The sequence below is a fragment of the Artemia sp. Qi Xiang Cuo genome, chromosome 19 (genome assembly GCF_049724085.1).
Source record: "Artemia sp. Qi Xiang Cuo chromosome 19, ASM4972408v1, whole genome shotgun sequence".
Classification (NCBI taxonomy): Eukaryota; Metazoa; Arthropoda; class Branchiopoda; order Anostraca; family Artemiidae; genus Artemia; species Artemia sp. Qi Xiang Cuo.
Window position 1 is genome coordinate 39,072,853 of NC_142812.1, and position 17,500 is coordinate 39,090,352.

The following is a 17,500-nucleotide window of genomic DNA, read 5'->3' on the forward strand; positions in this document are numbered from 1 at the left end:
CCTCTCCTGCGATTATTCTGATTTCCATTGTTTTTTTTTTATATTTAATTTTGTTTTGTATGTGTTTGTTTACCACCGTATTAGTGGGTAAAAAATAAATTATTATTATTATTATTAGGTCCTTTTCATCCTCTCGTGCAATTCTGATTTGTATATTTTTTTATATTTGATATTGTTTTGCACGTGTTTGTTTTGTGTGTCTTTTCCTTTTTCTTCCTTTTGTTACTCCACTTTTTTATAATGTTAGTGGGTCAAAAATAAATTATTATGATAACCAAATAATTAAAGCTGTTTTTTTTTATAACTTTTTTTAAGGAAAGTTCTCGGTAAAACCGAAAACGTGTCCTATTATCAGTTGTGCAAGATTCGGGCTGAAGACTTTGAGGTCCATTTGAATTTTTAAAGCTTGGTCAGATATTTGTTGGAAAATTTCACATGGAATCAACCCTTGTGCTTAGCTCACATGAAAAAGAACTACTTTTATATTTAGAGAAGCACTATATTTGTCAAATTTTAGTTTTTGAATAATAAATAGCAAAAACAACCTTGTGAAGTTAGTTATGTTTATTTTGTTGTTTTAAAATTTCTTTTTATATTTTAATCGTAACTGTCAGCAATTTGTGTTTCATTTTAACCTTCAATTGCTCAGCTCAGCATCTTTGAAAATCGTAAAACTTGTTTCATTTAAAATTTCTCAGCAAACTCTTGTGAATCACACATATGATACCGAGGGTTTAAAATCACCTTAATAGTGCATTATTAACGCATAATTTTCCACATTTTCTTCAAAAGCGTTCTTAGGGATCATTATTAGGGACCATCTACCCCTCCCCCAAAGGCAGGATAAAAATAATTATTATAAAATTATCTAAATATACAAACTATAAATCTGGAAAGCAGTATACAATGTTCCTTTATAGTCTAACAAAAATCTGGTTCGACCTCAAATAAATTACTCTACAAATGATTCTTTTATTGACCGTCTAAAAAAATGCATTGAAAATGAAAAATTCACCACTGTCGATCTTCCACAAGTTGGATTTTTTTTCTTTCTTTTAAGGTGAGGGCAAATTTCTTAAAAGATAAAATCCTGCGAATTCAGTAAGTGGTTTAGGGGGTTGATTTAACGTTCTTACATACACCAGAACATTAAAGGAACCTAAATTGATGTTGGAGAGGGTGAGATACTCTCTGAGGCAAATTTGAGGTATAAAAAGTATGCTTTTTTTAAACTGTCATCTTCCACGAGTTCTGCAGGATTTTCTCTTTTCCGACTCTGTGTCTGAAAATTCTGCTTTCTAAATAATGCTGGGAGAGGTTTCGGAAGATACAGAAGTAGATTTGGGGTACAAGAATTCGATTTACCTAAAACTGCAATTATCCCAGGGCAGAATAAGATTTCGCGTGTCAAATACTTAATATTTGCTATTTCACCTTTTTTCTTTGATGATTCTTCGAACCCATTTTAATTCAAGTTTTTCTAGTTTCAAATGTGTAATTCTAGTTTAGAACCATGATCTGTTTAATCTGTAAAAAAGTAATACTCGGAGCTGTCAAGAAATTTGGTGTAATTGAATTGGGAGCAAGGAGCATAAGCGAATCAAGTAAAACGCGAAAACTAACTCATCTGACAGCTGTTGGAGGGAGGAGTTGTTTTCACAAGTCATGCCTAAGTTCTTACACAAATGCGAGAAGGCCTGACTAGCACTTGCGATCCTTAGCCCAAAAAATTATTCCCAAAGGGATGTCCAAGTCACCTGACGAAATAATTCCGCTTAAAACCAACCTCTTATTTTGTTCGAGCAGAACGGTTTTTAAGAATACTTATAAGAAGGAAAACAGCTACGACGGTCGTACAACAGAGTTTGGTGATACACTGTTGACAATTACTCAAAAGTAAAATGATCAAAGGTCTGATAAAGTTCACGGCCGAACCCTAGAAGCAAATTTGGACCTGTATACACTTGATATGAATTTGGATCTACAACTGTTGAAACATTTGGAGGTATAGTGCGTAGACACGGTATGAGCAAGTTGCAGCAGCTAACACGGCTTTTATTGGCCCCTCCAGGCTGGTCTCAGCTCTGCACTCCAAGAAATCACGGGCGTAACATTTGAGATTAGTGACCAGCATAAAGACGCTGGAGCGACAAGAATGGAATGTGACTTTAAAGATGTTAAAAAGGCTTTCCACTTTCTTCTGGATTTTCTGGCTTTCAGACGAGCTATCTCTCGGGAATATAGTAACTGGCAACATTGCGAGTGAGCAGATGGACGTATACGAGGGTATACCAATAGGTTTGAAAATTCTGAATGACATGACTGGAAAAGATGCAAACAATTAAGCTTTCGAGAAGAAATCAATTGCTGTTAATATGAGAGTGCAAAGTAACCTGAAGTCAGCAGCAGAACTGCCAACCGTTGACCCTGCTTTTATATTTAAAAGGCTGGTCCCTGTTACAAAAAATTAAGATGAAGAACTCCGGATATTTTTCAAGCGTGGATTCTGCTTCCCGCCTCTTTCGTTATTTGAGCAAGATGGTTTCCTTCGATTGGCGGACAAATCAGCGCTTGCCAATGCGATCAGCAACCAGAGGTCAGTAACCAAAGACAGAATGCTTCCTTAAAGTCTTGGATAAACCTGTTCCTTTTGGGTTTCATTTGTTTATTGATACTGATTTGTGATAGTTGTATGCTTGGTAGATTATTTGATGATATTTTTGTTCATTTTTGGTTTAACGGAGTTCTTTACTATTTTGAAAAACTTATTTTGTGGAAAGTTTTTTTTTAAATTAACTTCTGTTCGTTTTACATTGACATAATCTTTTTCAGGAAAAAAGAAAAAAATAGTTAGAATCTTTCCGGTTTTCCTTTAAAAATTTATAGTTATAATTTATAGTTTGCCTGCTATTTACATGCTAGAGAAATTTTTTCAGCAATTGTTAAACAACATAAACTCTTTTGCAAATCATGACACAAATAGTAGTGTTTAATTTGGTCATATACATACTCTAGTTGACCTGATAAATAAAATTCAATGCCATTCCCCAAAAATTATATCTATGCTCTTTCACAGCCTGGATACAATAACACTCTTTCGATTTAGTACAATTTTAAGAGCAGAAGTAATAACAGAAGTAGCCCCGAAGATTTGAACTTAATATCCTCAGTCATCCTTGGTATATTGCTGAGATGTCTTATTGGCAAACAGCATACAAACAAGTAGAAGGGCCTTATTGACTCCGACGCGACACCCCTGCTGCCACCTATAACTTTTTTGCACCCCAAATATGGGCATAGAGTCCCTAGGTAGAACACGTGGTTAATGGGGTCAATGACCTCTTTCTCCATGGTCTCTTTCTCCAGGTGTGTTTTTGGCACGCTCTCAGCGAATGTTATGATCCAGAAATAGTATTTGTTGTTGTTTCCGAGGCAAAATGTCAAGGTCAATGTTGTTGTTGTTGTTGTAAGTGCACGCTCTCAGCGAATGTTATGATCCAGAAATAGTATTTGTTGCTGTTTCCGAGGCAAAATGTCAAGGTCAATGTTGTTGTTGTTGTTGTAAGTGCACGCTCTCAGCGAATGTTATGATCCAGAAATAGTATTTGTTGTTGTTGCTTGAGCCAAATGCTATGAGTTTCCCGGAAACAGTTAGATCACGTGTTTCTTTCTCAGCCAATCAGCGAGTCGGTTACATCCCCCCTCTCAGCCAATCAGAGGGCTTTGTTTACATCTCCTTCTAAGTCAATCAGGGGGGGGGCGGAAAGAGTAGAAACAGAAGATTGCAGGTTGGGTTAGTTTAGATTTTTAGTTTATTATTTTATTACCTGTTTAGTTTAGATTTTTAGTTTATTTTAAGTTTTTTTTATTACCTTTATGTTAGTTTAGTTTCAGTTTGGTTTAGTTTAGGTTTTTAGTTTATTTTTAGTTTAATGTTTAATTTTATTTTAGAGTTTTAGTTTAGATTTTTAGTTTATTTTAAGTTTATTTATTACCTTTATTTCTAGTTTAGTCTTAGCTAGTTTAGTTTTAGTTTAGAGTTTTTGTTTAGCTAGAGTTTTACTAAAGAGTTTTAGTTAGAGTTTTAATTTAGCAGTTTAGTTTAGTTTAGATTTTTCGTTTAGTTTTAGTTTAATGTTTAGTTTTAGTTTAGATTTTTAGTTTATTTTAATTTTATTTATTACCTTTATTTTTTATTTTAGTTTAGCTAGCTATGAGCTTAGAGTCTTAGCTTAGAGTCATAGCTTAGAGTTTTTGTTAAGAGTTCTAGTTTAGTTTAGTTTTAGTTTAATTTAGATTTTAGTTAGTTTAGTAGTTTTGATTTTTAGTTTAGTTTTAGTTTCATGTTTAGTTTTATTTTAATGTTCTAGTTTAGATTTTCAGTTTAATTTATTTTAGTTTTAGATTAGTGTTTAGTTTTAGTTTATAATTTTAGTTAGTTGAAAAATTTAGATCTTAGTGACTTTAGTAGTTTAGATTTTTAGTTTATTTTAAGTTTATTTATTCACTTTATTTCTAGTTTAGTCTTAGCTAGTTTAGTTTTAGTTTAGAGTTTTTGTTTAGCTAGAGTTTTTGTTAGAGTTTTAGTTTAGATTTTTAGTTCGTTTAGTTTAGTTTTAGTTTAGTTTATATTTTTAGTTAGTTTAGTATTTTAGAGTTTAGAGTTTAGTTTTAGTTATTTAGACAGTTTAAATTTTTAGTTAGTTTATTAGTTTAGTTTTAGTTTAGTTTAGATTTTTAGTTTAGTTCTAGTTTAGTTTTAGTTTAGTGTTATAATTTATATTTTTAGTTAGAGTTTTAATTTAGCAGTTTAATTTATTTTTAGTTTAGTTTTAGTTTAATGTTTAGTTTTCTTTTAGATTTTTAGTTAGATTTTCAGTTTAATTTATTTTAGTTTTAGATTAGTGTTTAGTTTTAGTTTAACGTTTAGTTTTATTTTAGAGTTTTAGCTAGATTTTCAGTTCGTTTAGTTTAGTTTTAGTTTAGTGTAGAATTTTTAGTTAGTTTAGTATTTTAGTGTTTATTAGTTTAGATTTATTTAGTTTAGTAGTTTAGTTTTTTAGTTTAGTATTAGTTAGTTTAGTTTTAGTTTAGAATTTTAGTTTAGCTAGAGTTTTAGTTAGAGTTATAGTTTAGATTTTTAGTTCGTTTAGTTTAGTTCTAGTTTAGTTTTAGTTTAGTGTTCAGTTTTAGTTTAGAATTTTAGTTAGTTTAGTTTTAGTTTAGAGTTTTAGTTTAGCTAGAGTTTTTGTTAGAGTTTTAGTTTAGATTTTTAGTTCGTTTAGTTTAGTTTTAGTTTAGTTTAGATTTTTAGTTAGTTTAGTAGTTTAGAGTTTAGAGTTTAGTTTTAGTTTAGTAGTTAAGTTTAGTTTTAGTTTACGTTTAGTTTTATTTTAGAGTTTTAGTTAGATTCTCGGTTTAATTTAGTTTAGTTTTAGATTAGTGTTTATTTTTAGTGTAGAATTTTAGTTAGTTTAGTAGTTTAGTTTTTTAGTTTAGTATTAGTTAGTTTAGTTTTAGTTAAGAATTTTAGTTTAGCTAGAGTTTTAGTTAGAGTTATAGTTTAGATTTTTAGTTCGTTTAGTTTAGTTCTAGTTTAGTTTTAGTTTAGTTTTCAGTTTTAGTTTAGAATTTTAGTTAGTTTAAAAGTTTAGAGTTTAGTTTTAGTTTAGTAGTTAAGTTTAGTTTTAGTTTACGTTTCGTTAGTTAAGTTTACGTTACGACTTCAAGGGGGTCTTTCCCCCCTTTTCCCAAAATCAGACAAATTTTCTCAGGCTCGTAGCTTTTGATGGGTAAGACTAAACTTAATGAAACTAATATATTTGGAATCAGCATAATCAGCCAATTCTTTTGATAAATTATATTGGTATCAAAATTCCGTTTTTTAGAGCTTTGGTTACTATTCAACCAGGTCGCACAGTTTCATGAAATATAATTTAACAAATAGAAAAGCGTAACATTTGAGATTAGTGACCAGCATAAAGACGCTGGAGTGATAAGAATAGAATGTGACTTTGAAGATGTTGAAAAAGGTTGTCCAGTTTCTTCTGGATTTTCTGGCTTTCAGACGAGCTATCTCTCGGGAATATAGTAACTGGCAACATTGCGAGTGAGCAGATGGACGTATACGAGGGTATACCAATAGGTTTGAAAATTCTGAATGACATGACTGGAAAAGATGCAAACAATTAAGCTTTCGAGAAGAAATCAATTGCTGTTAATATGAGAGTGCAAAGTAACCTGAAGTCAGCAGCAGAACTGCCAACCGTTGACCCTGCTTTTATATTTAAAAGGCTGGTCCCTGTTACAAAAAATTAAGATGAAGAACTCCGGATATTTTTCAAGCGTGGATTCTGCTTCCCGCCTCTTTCGTTATTTGAGCAAGATGGTTTCCTTCGATTGGCGGACAAATCAGCGCTTGCCAATGCGATCAGCAACCAGAGGTCAGTAACCAAAGACAGAATGCTTCCTTAAAGTCTTGGATAAACCTGTTCCTTTTGGGTTTCATTTGTTTATTGATACTGATTTGTGATAGTTGTATGCTTGGTAGATTATTTGATGATGTTTTTGTTCATTTTTGGTTTAATGGAGTTCTTTACTATTTTGAAAAACTTATTTTGTGGAAAGTTTTTTTTTAAATTAACTTCTGTTCGTTTTACATTGACATAATCTTTTTCAGGAAAAAAGAAAAAAATAGTTAGAATCTTTCCGGTTTTCCTTTAAAAATTTATAGTTATAATTTATAGTTTGCCTGCTATTTACATGCTAGAGAAATTTTTTCAGCAATTGTTAAACAACATAAACTCTTTTGCAAATCATGACACAAATAGTAGTGTTTAATTTGGTCATATACATACTCTAGTTGACCTGATTAATAAAAGTAATACCATTCCCCAAAAATTATATCTATGCTCTTTCACAGCCTGGACACAATTACACTCTTTTGATTTAGTACAATTTTAAGAGCAGAAGTAGTAATAGAAGTAGCCCTGAAAATTTGAACTTAATATCCTCAGTCATCCTTGGTATATTGCTGAGATGTCTTATTGGCAAACAGCATACAAACAAGTAGAAGGGCCTTATTGACTCCGACGCGACACCCCTGCTGCCACCTATAACTTTTTTGCACCCCAAATATGGGCATAGAGTCCCTAGGTAGAACACGTGGTTAATGGGGTCAATGACCTCTTTCTCCATGGTCTCTTTCTCCAGGTGTGTTTTTGGCACGCTCTCAGCGAATGTTATGATCCAGAAATAGTATTTGTTGTTGTTTCCGAGGCAAAATGTCAAGGTCAATGTTGTTATTGTTGTTGTAAGTGCACGCTCTCAGCGAATGTTATGATCCAGAAATAGTATTTATTGTTGTTTCCGAGGCAAAATGTCAAGGTCAATGTTGTTGTTGTTGTTGTAAGTGCACGCTCTCAGCGAATGTTATGATCCAGAAATAGTCTTTGTTGTTGTTGCTTGAGCCAAATGCTATGAGTTTCCCGGAAACAGTTAGATCACGTGTTTCCTTCTCAGCCAATCAGCGAGTCGGTTACATCCCCCTTCTCAACCAATCAGAGGGCTTTGTTTAAAACTCCTTCTTAGTCAATCAGGAGGGGGGGCGGAAATATTAGAAAAAGAAGATTGCAGGTTGGGCTAGTTTAGATTTTTAGTTTATTATTTTATTACCTATTTAGTTTAGATTTTTAGTTTATTTTAAGTTTTTTTTATTACCTTTATTTTAGTTTAGTTTCAGTTTGGTTTAGTTTAGATATTTAGTTTATTTTAAGTTTAATGTTTAATTTTAGAGTTTTAGTTTAGATTTTTAGTTTATTTTAAGCTTATCTATTACCTTTATTTCTAGTTTAGTCTTAGCTAGTTTAGTTTTAGTTTAGAGTTTTTGTTTAGCTAGAGTTTTACTAAAGAGTTTTAGTTAGAGTTTTAATTTAACAGTTTAGTGTAGTTTAGTTTAGATTTTTAGTTTAGTTTTAGTTTAATGTTTAGTTTTAGTTTAGATTTTTAGTTTATTTTAAGTTTATTTATTACCTTTTTTTTTTAGTTTAGTTTAGCAAGCTATGAGCTTAGAGTCTTAGCTTAGAGTCATAGCTTAGAGTTTTTGTTAGAGTTCTAGTTTAGTTTAGTTTTAGTTTAGTTTAGATTTTAATTAGTTTAGTAGTTTTGATTTTTAGTTTAGTTTTAGTTTCATGTTTAGTTTTATTTTAATGCTCTAGTTTAGATTTTAAGTTTAATTTATTTTAGTTTTAGATTAGTGTTTAGTTTTAGTTTATAATTTTAGTTAGTTTAAAAGTTTATATCTTAGTTAGTTTAGTAGTTTAGATTTTTAGTTTATTTTAAGTTTATTTATTCCCTTTATTTCTAGTTTAGTCGTAGCTAGTTTAGTTTTAGTTTAGAGTTTTTGTTTAGCTAGAGTTTTAGTTTAGATTTTTAGTTAGTTTAGTTTAGTTTTAGTTTAGTTTAGATGTTTAGTTAGTTTAGTATTTTAGAGTTTAGAGTTTAGTTTTAGTTAGTTATACAGTTTAAATTTTTAGTTAGTTTAGTATTTTAGTTTTATTTTATTTTATATTTTTATTTTATTTATAGTTTAGTTTTAGTTTAGTGTTATAATTTATATTTTTTGTTAGAGTTTTAATTTAGCAGTTTAGTTTAGTTTTAGTTTAGTTTTAGTTTAATGTTTAGTTTTCTTTTAGATTTTTAGTTAGATTTTAAGTTTAATTTATTTTAGTTTTAGATTAGTGTTTAGTTTTAGTTTAACGTTTATTTTTATTTTAGAGTTTTATCTAGATTTTCAGTTCGTTTAGTTTAGTTTTAGTTTAGTGTAGAATGTTTAGTTAGTTTAGTAGTTTAGATTTTATTAGTTTAGATTTAGTTAGTTTAGTAGTTTAGTTTTTTAGTTTAGTATTAGTTAGTTTAGTTTTAGTTTAGAATTTTAGTTTAGCTAGAGTTTTAGTTAGAGTTATAGTTTAGATTTTTAGTTCGTTTAGTTTAGTTCTAGTTTAGTTTTAGTTTAGTGTTCAGTTTTAGTTTAGAATTTTAGTTAGTTTAGTTTTAGTTTAGAGTTTTAGTTTAGCTAGAGTTTTTGTTAGATTTTTAGTTTAGATTTTTAGTTCGTTTAGTTTAGTTTTAGTTTAGTTTAGATTTTTAGTTCGTTTAGTAGTTTAGAGTTTAGAGTTTAGTTTTAGTTTAGTAGTTAAGTTTAGTTTTAGTTTACGTTTAGTTTTATTTTATAGTTTTAGTTAGATTCTAGGTTTAATTTAGTTTAGTTTTAGATTAGTGTTTATTTTTAGTGTAGATTTTTAGTTAGTTTAGTAGTTTAGTTTTTTAGTTTAGTATTAGTTAGTTTAGTTTTAGTTTAGAATTTTAGTTTAGCTAGAGTTTTAGTTAGAGTTATAGTTTAGATTTTTAGTTCGTTTAGTTTAGTTCTAGTTTAGTTTTAGTTTAGTGTTCAGTTTTAGTTTAGAATTTTAGTTAGTTTAAAAGTTTAGAGTTTAGTTTTAGTTTAGTAGTTAAGTTTACTTTTAGTTTACGTTTCGTTAGTTAAGTTTACGTTATGACTTCAAGGGGGTCTTTCCCCCTTTTCTCGAAAAACAGACAAATTTCCTCTGGCTCGTAGCTTTTGATGGGCAAGACTAAACTTAATGAAACTTATATATTTGGAATCAGCACTATAAGCCAATTCTTTTGATATATCTATTGGTATCAAAATTCCGTTTTTTAGAGCTTTGGTTACTATTCAACCAGGTCACACAGTTTCATGAAATGTAACTTAAGAAATAGGAAAGGTTTTCAACTAAAGTTAGGATCAAGTTTAAAACTTAAAATAAATATAAATCACTCTGTATATAAGGGGGACTGCCCCCTTTTCGACACCTTGCTCGTTAAAAGGAAGGTTTTTTTGTGCTTTCAAAAATATTTTTTTCCAATTGCAAATTTTCTTGAAAATTTTGGAAAAAAGCTAAGCTTCACAGTAAAGAGTAGGGAGCTAAGGAGGAGACAGCCCCCTTCATACAAAGAATAATCAGTTCAAATAGATTTCAAATCTGTTCCTTGCTTTCAGTTGAAAAGCCCTTGTTTTTTATTTAATATCTGATTGTTTTCCCAATCATACACAGGCCTAACCAAGATATAACTTGAGGTACCGTCCCTTAAATCCCTGGTCAATTGCTTCTAAAATGTGTAAATCAATAATTGTACGTTGATTAGAACCGTTCTATGTTTAGATTTGCAATTTCAATTTTGGATAAAATTGGAATATACTTAAAAAATTGGTAATGAATAGTAATTTTGGTGTATAGTCCTTGTTAATATTATTACTAAAGAATTTGGGTGGATGAAAAGGAGGATTATTGTTTGGATGGATGAAAATTCTGTGAGACTTCTGATCTTCTACATAACTGAAGCCATAACAACCTCTACAATAGGATTTTCTCATTAATAAATACATTACATATATATTTTCTCAAATACATTAAAGTACTTCATATAAATGAAAAAGAAAAATATTACCATTGAAAATTGCTGAAAGATAAACTCGTTGCAGTATTTCTCAGCCCAACGAAATGTCATGGCAGTGCTGATGGTGACCTGTCATGCCCTTTCCGCACCTGTGCTGGTAGATATAGGAATGCAGTACATTAGCTGTAAAGAGGTTTGTTTTCATTACTTCTTCCTCCCCCTTCCTCTCTCAACATTTATCTGAAGCCTCATGGAGAATAAGTAGTATGTCCATTAAAATGTACTTTTGTAGGAATTTACCCTACCCCCAGCTAAACAATGACTCACACCCCCCTCGTTATAGCTGATACGCAATTACAGATCACCAAACGTAGCATAATTTCATTACAAATAAAGCAAATCAACTTGGTTGAATCCAGTACTACCACCGTGTGGCATTACTTCTTTTGCAACTAGGAAGCCTAAAATATAGTTATTGATACTTTTAAATCAATTAGCTTCTCAGGATTTTAAATTGATTGCAAATTCGTCCTCTTCGGGGTAAAGTCATATTTTGGTGCTGGAAACCGTCTAAGCTGTCACCCAACCAGCACTGCTGCTTTGGCGTCTGGCACCCCCTGGCAAATTTTCTGCCGGCGCCCTTGAAACACTGTATTGGTTATAACTTGATTGTTATACCTAAACAATTGCAGCAGTCTGTAGCCATTACTGTTTTCCTTTCCTATACCAAGTTTACCTAGGCTAGGATACCATTTATCTCTATTTCTACCGACCTGGGCTTTAAAATCTCCTAATAAAAACAACATATTTCTACCTAGGATCTTGTCTATTTGCTTCTGTAACTGTAAGTAAAATTCATAAAAATTCAGTAAAATTCAGTCAGTCAGTTCTATAGGGGCATATACTGCTATAACTGATACCCTGAATTTTTTAGTAATAAAATGAGCGATTAGTATTTTATTATTAATGCCTTCCTAGCCTCAACAAGACTTAGCAGCTTCCTTACTCATCATGAGCCCTACTCCCTGTCTATGTACCCCACCCTTTCTGCCTGAGTAAATAAATTCTATATAACCTAATTTCATGCTCCCTAGCCCTGAGATATGAGTTTCTGAAACTCCTAATAAGTCCAATTCAAATCGTCTGAGTTCGTCAGTCGAAAAATCGACACAATAGTTACTTTTTAATGTCATAACATTCCAAGTTCCAAAGTTCATAATCTTTAGATCATTGAAATTGTTTTGGCCTCAGGAGAAGTAATGGTCCCAGATACCAGTGCAGGACAGGGACCAACATATCTTCTCAAATCTGCACCAAAGCGCTTAAGCGGGCTTAGAACTGAACAGCAAGAAGTCGCTGCTCCAGTTGAATGGAGGCAGCTTTGTGCAATCCTTGGCTCATCTTGGTCTCAACATGGTTTTCAGAACTTGGCAATGCTCTTCTATGAACAAGAGTCAAAATCCTAGACAAAGAATCTCAAACCTATTGTCTCCAACTCATTATATATTCATGTCTATAAATATTATGCTACTATGGGGTGGCAACCCATAGTAGATAAATTAGCTAGGAAGAGGTTTTCCCTCCCAAAAATGCCCACCAAAACAGGCCAAGCCCAGAAGAATTATCCATTAATCAGAATCCCGTGCAAATGCTGTTTCGTTTACTAGGCTATAATTTCCTTGAGGGGCGCCACTCCTCAAGTGGGAGTAGAGTTGACCCCAAGGTCCACAGTCTCGCAGGTACCCTGAAAGGGTCGAGGCACCATTTGCAGAGGCCACTGTTCATAAATCAGGATCTAACGCCCTGCTGCAGTTGTCCTCCTATAGAAGGTCCTCTCACAATGATGTTCTGCGTCACCATGTAATTAAACCCATTATTTACCTAGGAAGGTGTCCTAGCATTTTAAAACCAGAAAAATGAACAGTCATGATAAATACCATTTAATTAGTTTAAAAATAACTCACCTTAATTGGGGGTGAAGAGCAATCAAAAGAAACAAAATCTCAAGGTCCAAAGCCAGTATTTCAGGGGTTAGATCTTCTTAAAGTTCTTTTACAATTCCTTTGCATGCATCAGTGTTACCATCACTTCTCTTGCATTAGGACTATTCAAGTAGGATTATAGGAGCAAGTTAAAAATCGCCTTCTGGGCTTTCACTATAGCTGTAAAAAATTGGCTGCAGCTTAATACATTTTACATGTTAATACATGTGGTTGTGTTCAAGACAAAATGGCACATTTCAAATTTTGGTAGTTTTAGAAATAAGCAGAAATATGACTCACGTAATTGACCAGAAGGTTTGTTTGAGGGTCTAAACTAAATGAGCAAAAATTTGTAAAAATCCAGAAGTATATCAAAATAGTTTGGCTTGGATTTAGTAGTAAATAGAATTTTGTAATGTAGCATTTAAGCCATAGGCCTTTTTTGCATTTTTTTTTTCAACCATGGAAATTTTAAGCAAGTTTACCTCTTCAAGTGGAATTAATGAAAAAAGATTAACTGACTACTTATGGGTCACTTGTTCTTGGGAAAAAAAAAATACATATGTCTTCTTGTTTTGATACAATGAAATATCAACGTAACATTTGTTTTTATCTTTTTTTGAAGATACTCTTAGCCTAGAAAAGACAGTGGTCCATCATATTGAACTTTCTTTATGCATTTATAAAAGCCACCTCAAGAAGGGGTACTTGATTTTCAATTTAATAGAAAAGAAGTCCATGGAACAAAATAGGCCTATTATCCCCACAGTAGTGGTTTTGAAAATTTACTAAAAGTAGTGAAACTTGTAGTGTAAAATAAAAAGATAGAGTGTGCAACACTAAACTTTAGTATAAAGAGCAGGGGGCAAGGAAGGGGCACCCGCCTCACAATCAGAATGACTTGCATTTTCTGCTTAATTTTAATATTGCGCTTTACGGTCATTTGAAAAAAAACGTATTGTTCAACAAGTTTCAGTTGGTTTTTAATAGCAAAGCAGGAGTACCCTAAATACAAGGAGGGTTACTGCCCCCCTTAATCCAAATCCTTCAATGAAAACTTAGCTTTCACACAATAAGGCTTCAAGAAAAAGAGCTCATTTAGCAGTATTTGCTATTTGAATTTAATGAACACTGATCAAAGAAAATCTATCATCTACAAACTAAGAAGGGAGCTTTTACCCCTCACCCTAACACTACATGCCTATAATACAGTATATATATATATATATATATATATATATATATATATATATATATATATATATATATATATATATATATATATATATATATATATATATATATATATATATATATATATATATATATATATATATATATATATATATATATATATATATATATATATATATATATATATATATATATATAAAAATATATAAATATATATATATAAAAATAAAAAATAAATAAATAAATAAAATAAAATATATATATATATATATAAAAAAAAAAAAAAAAAAATATATATAAATAAAAAAAAATAAAAAATTATTAAATAAAAAATTAAAACTAAAAAAAAAAAATATATATATATATATATATATATATATATATATATATATATATATATATATATATATATATATATATATATATATATATATATATATATATATATATATATATATATATATATATATATATATATATATATATATATATATATATATGTATACATATGTTACATGAGTATCCAAAATCTGGTTATTGTCAAAATTCACTCGTGAATGTCTAAAATTCCTTTTTCTCTGCTTTGGTTCAATTAGCTTTGCAAGTCAGCTTTTTCAGTCTTATGCAAGCAATGATGGTAAAAGTTATAGTTAGGTTAGACTATGTTAGCTTAGGTTAGGTTAAATTTAGAAAATAAATAAGTTGTTCAAGAGTAATATATTCACAAAATACTTATTTATAATAATTCAAACCTCATTTATAAGGCCACTTCAAATATAAACCATTTTCCAACCATTTCAATTAAGAGTCAGTTTTTCAAATGCTGTCAACTAAAAATAGTGCTCAATTTTGTGATTTGAAACTTTGCTATTGACAATTTAGGGTATATTCTAATTCAAACAAACACAACTTAGAAACAATAGGAAAATTTTCTAAAGACAGTGGTTAAATTCAGTGAATATTTTGGCCCTATGCCCAAGGGCTGTCTTCAGCACAACACCAAAAAATACATATAATACCGGGAGCCTGGCAGCTTCACAGCTGGGCCCTGGCACTCGGCATGTGGCAGGCTTCTATATATGGATTCTCACTGTCGCTTGTCTTCTAAATGCAGACAATATTGTTCATTAGTGGGACAAAAACTTCGTTTTCATCAAACATTTTATCTAGTCCATATTTTTGATTTTCAAAGGTATGGTAGCCATTGATGACCTTATCCATGTCAAAATCAAAACCCAATTGTCATTGCTATCATTTTAATTTGTTTGGTTTGTTTTAACTCAGCTTGTCTTTTGTCATTATGAAATAAATATAACCAAACCTTTGTTTTTTTTTAACAAAGGTATGGTAGGCATCAATGACTTATCCATGTCAAAATCCCAAATTCTTGGAGACCTTAACGCGACGGTAAATGGCAGGGAGGGCGTGTAGTGAAGTGTTCTCGGCCCTGTGACTCCGAATTCACTGAATGACAACGGACAAAGACTCCTCCAGCTCTGCAATATGCATAATCTGGTCATATCAAACACGCTCTTTCAGAGACGATATATACACAAATACACTTGGTATAGTAATGACGGCCAGACAACGAAGATGATTGATTATGTTATGATCTCGGGTTGCTGGCGCTCATTAATAACAAATTGCTGGACATATAGGTCGGCCGAGCATGGAAACACAGACCATAGGATGGTAGTTGCCACACTGAGGCTACGCCTGAGAGCACAACAAGAAAGATGACCTCCCAAGCTTGATCTGAGTAGTCTGGCTACATCTGGGATGCAACAGAAGTATGCTCTCAATATCTCTAACTGGTTTAGCTGCCTCCAAGTTCTGGACGACCCTGGAGTAGCATGGAAGTCTTTCAAAGATAATATATTCAATTCTGCTGGCAGTACCATTGGCCGCAGCAGACACAAGAATAAACCCTGGATATCCCAAGAGACTCTGTCCGTGATGAAGCTGTGCTGGAAGGCCTGCTTAGCAAAGAATATGCCAGAGTACAGACGACTCAATGGCCTGTGCAATAGCCTACCGCACAGTGATAGGAAGACCTTTGTTGACAAGAAAGCTAGCAATCTTGAAGATGCTTCAAGGAAAGGATATACCTGCTCCTTGTACAAACACCTCCGCGAGCTGACGGAAGGGAAGACTTCCACTGTGAGCTGTATTTTGTCTGCTGATGGCAGCATGCTGGATGACAATGCAGGCCAACTCACTGCCTGGAGCAGTAACTTCTCAACGCTTCTGAATGCCGAGGCAGTTGCTCATCCCAACCCAGATCTGATTCAAGTGGCCATGGCCACACCCAAAGCTACTTCTAACCTCGTACTGCAACCGTTTACCACCTCTGAGCTCCAAAATGCTGTAAAACGGTTAAATAATAATCAAGCCCCCGGCGTCTGTGGTATTTCTGCAAAACTCCTCAAGTATGGGGTGCAGCGATGATTCTGTGGCTCCAGCTAATCTTATCTGCTGTCTGGACGACGGAAAGTATACCGAATGACTGGCGTGCTGGCATCATATTGCCACTCTGGAAATGCAAGGGCAGCCATCAAATCTGCTCCAACTATCATGAGATCACGCTTTTCTCCATTCCTGGTAAACTCTTCACCATGTCACTCCTGGACAGGTGTTCCACCTTTTTGTGTAGAAAGGGAAGAGTCCAGCAAGCCAGATTCATGCCTGGCAGGTCAAAAACAGAGCAAATTTTCACTATGTGCCAGTTGATCAAGAGGACATGAGAGTTCCACTGAAAAGCGTACATCCCGTGGACTTTAAGGCTACCTTTGATTCTGTTGATTGCCATTCACTTTGGCTGATACTAAGAACTACAGGTCTACCCCAGAAATATTGCTTACTTCTAGAAAAGCTGTATGACAATACAGAGAAGCTGCATGCAAGTCAAGGGAAGACGCAGTCCCACATTCTTAGTGAAGACTAGAGTCCGGCAAAGTTGCGCTGCTGCTAATGAGCTTTTCAACTGCATCATAGACCATGTTATGACCAGCACAACAAATTGCCTTCAGTTTGGAGACCGGCTACTCTCAAATGCTGACTTCACTGAAGACATAGCGCTAGTTGCAGACACCATTGAAAAGGTCACCAAAGCTCTCCAGGTGCTCTCAGAAGAAGCCTCAAAAGTCAGACTGAAGATCAACTGGCAGAAAACCAAAGTTATGCTCCTTAAGCCCCCCATGTCCCGTTCTACTGTAAAGAAAGTCAACATCAGAAGCAACCAAGTAGACGTGGTTGAAGACTTCACCTACCTGGGATCTATTCTGTCAAGGGATGACTTGATCACAAAAGAGCTTACATCTCAAATAGCCAAAGCGTCAGCACTTGTTGGGAGGCTTAGCAGCATCTGGCAAAAGCCAAACATAAGCCCCTTTAACAAATTGCGCATTTATAATATGTCAGTCAGCACTGTGCTACTGTATGGAGTGGAGATGTGGCCAGCTGCAAAATCTATCCTCAGCGCCATCAATGTCACACAGACGAAACATCATCAGAATTGAAAGACATCACTGGACTGACTTTGTTAGCAACCAGACTCTCCTCTCACGTACCACTCAAACTCGTTTCTTGACACAGCTTGCCCAGCGTACTGTTTGGTGGAACGGCCACTTCCTTTGCATGTCATGCAACGCCCCAGCATGAGTTGTATTCAGCTTCGACCCCACCCTACATAGATGGAAGCAACCCAGAGGATGCCCACCCACTAGGTGGAAAGACAAAGCCAATGAATTCCTCACCCAAGCCCACATCCTGGTGGAAGAAGCTAACAAGCCTGGCAAGCAATAGGTCAAACTGGAGGCGCCTAATCTCATTGTTCTCTATGCTGAACCCTCAGCAGGAGCCTTAAG

General features: G+C 33.1%; 1 pseudogene across 1 annotated transcript in view; it reads right to left on the reverse strand.

Annotated features, from left to right (window-relative positions):
• LOC148940823 (phosphatidylinositol N-acetylglucosaminyltransferase subunit C-like) overlaps window positions 1-17,500 on the reverse strand; it is a 98,734-nt pseudogene that overhangs the window by 61,800 nt on the left and 19,434 nt on the right. Inside the window, exon 2 of the transcript XR_016143334.1 lies at window positions 12,423-12,620. The product of XR_016143334.1 is annotated as a phosphatidylinositol N-acetylglucosaminyltransferase subunit C-like (transcript). The remainder of the gene's footprint in view (window positions 1-12,422; window positions 12,621-17,500) is intronic.